Below are 6,000 nucleotides of genomic sequence, written 5' to 3' on the forward strand. Positions count from 1 at the left end.
GTGGAATGGTGTCTTGCTTCAGCTATGGTTTGCTTTGTTTCCACTATCAGATGGTATTCATGATTACTTCCCAAACAAGTTTGTTAGCCTCAAATAATTGCCAACTAGATTGTTTATCTTCTTCTAAGACTTCCCCCTATATCTTGATCAACCCAATGCTTGATTTTATAGGGCTCTTTCTTTGCAAGATGATGTACTTTTTTCCCCAACAATACTCAATCCCTAGGATTAGTAGGCATTACTATCTGGATTGATTGCAAATCAAGTGCTTTCCTAGACAAAATTCTCATTTGGAAAACTTCCATCGACCCTCAAGCCTTAACCACAAATAGTATTCTAGAGGATAATACCTCATGAGGATCTATTTTCCATACTCTAAGTTTACCATTTTTAACAAAGAGAATTTCCTCAAGCATTTAGAACCAAGGGGCACTCATTTCCCAACATTTGTTAAGCAATTTGACTCTAAGAGCACCTACTTCTATTGAGACTGATTAGAGCCAAATGCCTTGATTTCCTTGGTTTACTCCATAGGAAACAAATTATCAAGGAATCCCAAAAATTGATATTATTGCAAGGTGGCACCTACACAAGGGGATGAGTGCCTTCAATGGTTCTCCATTAACGCAGGGAACGTTCTTAAGAGCAAATCTTAGGTGGAAGGTTGATGGGGATGCCTTTTCTTTTTGGGCGTGAGACTTATAGGTGCGAATGCGGGTGAAATTGTGTGTGGGTGATGCCACAATATTCATATCTCAAGTGTTAGCATCTATGTGAATTGATTATTTGATGGAATTTTAATGATTGATTGATTTTTTATGACTAGCTGCATTTATTTAGCTAATTATTTTTCTAAAATAATTTTTTGAATTTTTTACCGCTGATGTGTAGAGCAAGATGAATTGGATATTCACGGCAAGCACAATTTATTCCAAAGACTTCTTCATTAAATAATTCAAATACGACACAATGTCGTTTATTCTAAGACGTGCATACATCCTCTTTGCAAATATTTGTTGATATTCGAAACTTTAGAATATATATTGCAGATAGTTTAGAAATACTTTATGGCTCTTAGCAGTTGTGGGTTGTGCAATTGATTGTAACCATTGATTCAATTAACTCAAACTATTTTGTGAAAAGAGTGATTGTAAAGGGCTTATCTTTGGGCAAAGTAAGATTCACTTTAATTTTATGAATATGACATGCAAGAGATGCCCACTCCATGTATGGGGAAAAATTGCACCCAATAGTATGTCGCTAAAATTTTCTTTACTCTTCCTTTTAGTCTATTTTGGGTTTTATGAGTCATGCTTTCAAATTTTATGTGAAAAGAGAGTAAGAGATGGCTTCTTTGATTTGCTACGTACAAGTCTTGCATGCGATCTGTGCAACAGTGATATCAATGCCAAGTTACATCTAAGGCTTCCAATCGCTTATCATCTTGCACAAAGGCAAGCTCTCTAGGGCAATCAGGCTCTACAGTCCGTCTCAACTCAAATCGACAGCATGGGTGGATTCCTTAGGCTTCGAAACCCCAAACCCCTCTTATCTTTGCTTAGGAATCCTATAGTTCATGACAATATTGAAAATTTCTGCCATCCTCTCATGGTGCCATCATTATGTGAAATTTATGACAAAAGAAGATTTGAAAAAGCTTATTTAAGCTTTATTAATTAGCTTTAAATCAAATTTAAGAAGCTTAAAAGCTTCAATTTCTAATGCATGGGGGAGTTGTTTTTTGGCAATCAACTGCAAAGTGACGCCATATTTATCTCCTAAAAGTCAAGATTTTAACTAAAGGCTATAAGCATTGTTTAATATTTCTCAACTTACCCAACTTCAAGCTTTTTTACTCCAAGTCACTTGTAGATTACACAAATCAGTCCAAGTCACCACTAACTTCCAACCTCTAAGAGGTGATCCTTGCGCGATCACTTCGAGGTTATAGAACCTCATCAAAATATCATCAAAATTTCCCGTTCTTCTTGCCTACTCTGTCTTATCATTATGCCAAGAAGTTGCTATTTATTTTAGTGCTTACACACCAAAATTCTATTGTTATAGGTAAAGTGTATTTTTTATACGGATATCTTCATTAAGTCATCCGCAATCATTATGTATCGTGAAAGCCTCTATCCAAAACTACAAATTTTGATTTCGCATCACTACTTTTTGAACCAACCATGGAGCAACACATGGATCTATTGGCCATGCAACTAGAAGAAGAGCATCAACATCGAGCCCAATTGGAGCAAGAGCTACAATCTCTTAAGCATTAGTCCTCTCAAATTTCTTCGGACAACAATGCTTTAGTTTGTACCATCAATGCCACCCTTGAAGCTCAATCCAATCGCAAAGAGGCAAATATAAGTAAATGTACCTTTAAATTCAATACTTACAATGATATTAAAGATGATTGTAAAGTTATCTCTTGGCTAAGTCAATTCGACTCATATTTTGATCATGAAAGTTATGTAGAAAATGGTAAAATCAAGTGTGTATCGCATTATTCTTTTGATAAATCTTCTTTACGGTGGGATGTTACACATAAGAGCATTAATTGTCCTCTTATGTCGGAAGCATTTTGTAAGAAGGTTCCTACTAATTTTCTTATTGCCCAATTTGAGCTTCGCATGCAATAACAATGGGATGTCAATATGCAGCGAGAACGAGAGACCATTCCTTGATACATCAAAAGATTCTAGAATACTTTGTTGCAACTTCAAATGGTCAAGCTGAGGTCAATATGTCATGTCTTCTTCCATTGTTCCAAGCTGAGGTCAATATGTTTAAACCTAATACATTGAACGAAGCTATCTCTTTGGCACATGATGCTTAAAAGAAACAAACTAAAGATTAACGATAACTTTCAACTTCCACAGGCAATAATATGGGTAACATCAATTCTCGTGTTAATTATTTTCATGTTTTCAACTTTCAATTTGGAAAGAATCATCCTAATCATTGACCTTGGATGAGAAATTTTTATAATAATGCAAGCCAGTCTAATCCCAATATTTCTCATATGTCTATTACCAAGCCATTTGAACCGAAACATGTTAATCCAAGTGTCTCAAATACCAATTTCAAGAATATAATTTGTTACAAATGTAATCATTTTGGCCATATCGCAAGTCATTGTCCTATGGGTAATACTCATGTTGGAAAAAGCCCATTGCACATCTAAATTATATTGGAGTTGATGAAGCAACTAAAGACCTTGAAGCAATACCAGATTTTGATGAAGTCACACTTATGGAACAAAACTATAACGACATTGATAAGCCTGTTGGTAAAATTTCTATCCATGCTTTATTGAAAATGAGATGTAAAATCTATAATTATAAAATGATTGATTTGCATGATAACAAAAATATGCATGACTAATTTGTTTCAAAAAAGGTAGTCAAAAATTGCAACTTTAAGCAGTTCTATCTACTTATAAAATTAAGGCAACATTCTTGGGGCAACGATAGAACGAAACTAAAAAAATACATGGATTACAAATTTGCATTGTACCTTTCATAGAAAAACAAAATTTTATAGTACCACCTTTGCAATTTGTGGATGTAATTTTAGGTACACATTGGGAGCGGCATCAATTTAATCCTAATATTAATTATGGCATGCATTTGATGCACATACAACATGAAAGTAAACTTTTTTTTCTTGAAGGACTAATAGACATTGAGTTATATCCATTAATTATTCATACTAAAGCGAAGCGTGCCATTCAAAAAGAATCAAAAGCTTTTCTTGTATTACTTAATGAAGTCAAAACTACTCATTCTAAATTGATCATAAGATAGTAAATTTTTATCAATACATTTTTTGTTTTTTTTTTTTAAATTGCCTCTTCAACATCCTCCATTGCAACCTGAGGATCATCAAATTGACCTTCTACTTGGTAGTCAACCTCCTTGCAAAGCTCCTTATCACCATAATTAAGTAGAGGAAAAAGAAATCCAAAAACAAGTTGAAGAATTATAAATAGAAAATTAATCTAATCTAGTAGTTCACCTTTTGGAGCTCCCATACTTGCATAGACTATAAAGCTCCAAATAAAATTACTGTTAAAAATCGACATCCAATTCCTCGTGTGGATGATTTGTTAGATAAGTTGCAAGGTGCTACTTTGTTTAACAAAATTGACCTTAAGTTCGCTTATCATCAAATATGCATGGCTACCCCTGATATTTATAAAACTTCCTTTAGAACCCAATTTGGCCATTACAAATTTTTAGTACTACCCTTCGGTCTTACTAACACACCTGCGACTTTCAATAGAATGATGAATCGAATATTTCTAAATTTTTAGCACTGTATTATTGTCTTTTTCAATGATATCCTTGTGTTTAGTAAAACTGAAATAAAACATGAACATCATTTATCTTTAGTCTTTGGTTTACTAAAACAAATCATCTTTTTGTTAACCCATAAAAGAGTACTTTTTTTAAAACAAAAATTAAATACTTAGGTCATATTGTGTCTAATAAAGGAATTAAAGTTGATCCACACAAAATTGAGACTATTAATGCATGTCCTTCATCCAAAAATGTGCATGAAGTCTGCTCATTTTTTGGTTTAGCCAATTTTTATCATAAATTTGTTAGAAACTTTTAATTACTTGCTTTACCATTAATTTTATTATTAAAGAAATATCTTGTATTTCATTGGGATGACAACCAACAATAATCTTTTGATTTACTAAAGCATGCATTAACTCACACACCTATCTTACAACTCTCGGATTTCAATAGACCATTCTTCATATTCGTTTGTTGACGCTAGTGGTTCTGGTATATTGGATGATCATCTTGATGGAAGACGATCATCCAATTGAGTATATTATATATGATAAGGAACTTTTAGCTATAGTACATGTGTTATGCATATAGAAACATTATTTAATGGATTCAAAATTTATGATTAAGACATATCAACAAAGTATCAAACACCTTCTTTCTCAACCACAAATTTCAAATAGGCATATACAATGAGCATCTTTCATTAAGCCTTTTCATCCTTTAATCCAATATCATCCCAGTAAAGAAAATGTTGTAGCTGATGCGTTAAGTCATATGCTGTCTATAAATAATATTTTTTGCTTTCTATATCTTCCTTAGATGCTATGAAAAATACTTATTTGCATGACATATGTTCGTAATGTTTGATTGAATTTGTATCGAAACCAAAGATTCATGTTAATAATTTTTTGTCTCTGATGGATTTCTCTTTTATGAGAAATGTTTGTGCATCACTCAACCCTTTCACTGTTTTATTCTCCAAGAAGTTCACAACCCACCTTATATGGGACACCATGGTATCATTTCTACTCTTCGTAATTTGCAAGAAGATTGTTACTAGCCTCATATGAATTAAGATGTTTTTGCCTTTGTTTCTGAATGTATTGTTTGTCAATTAATTAAAGGACATCACGGTAAGCAATATGGTTTGTTAATGCCTTTACCTATTCCTAACTCATCTTGGGACAAATATCAATGGACTTTATTACCCGTTTACCACTGACTTCTTTACAAAATAATATGCTTTGGAATATTATCAGATTGATTTAGTAAGAAAGCACATTTAATTTCATGCAAGAAAGCTCTAATTGCTTCACAAGCTGTTAATCTTTTTCTTAAACATGTCTTTGTACATCATGGTTTGGTACACATTATTGTATTTGATCGTGATCCCCATTTTTGCAATAACTTTTGGATCACTTTGTTTTCTAACCTTTGTACTAAATTTGATTTTAGTTTAGCCTTTCATCCTAAAACTAATGGCGAAATTGAAGCTACTTATAGCACTATTCTTGATTCGATTCGTGCCTATACTATTTCTTCACCTACTACATGAAACCAACATTTGCATCTTTTACAATTTGCTTATAATAATACACCTCACTCTGCCACCAACAAAGTACCTTTTGAAATTATCTATGGTCACAAAATGCCAACACCAACATTTCATTTAAGTCAAAAAGTACCTTCT

This window comes from Lygodium microphyllum, chromosome 3, assembly GCF_053477565.2.
Source record: "Lygodium microphyllum isolate KBCC chromosome 3, Lygodium_microphyllum_v1.1.10, whole genome shotgun sequence".
In the NCBI taxonomy this organism is placed as follows: domain Eukaryota; kingdom Viridiplantae; phylum Streptophyta; class Polypodiopsida; order Schizaeales; family Lygodiaceae; genus Lygodium; species Lygodium microphyllum.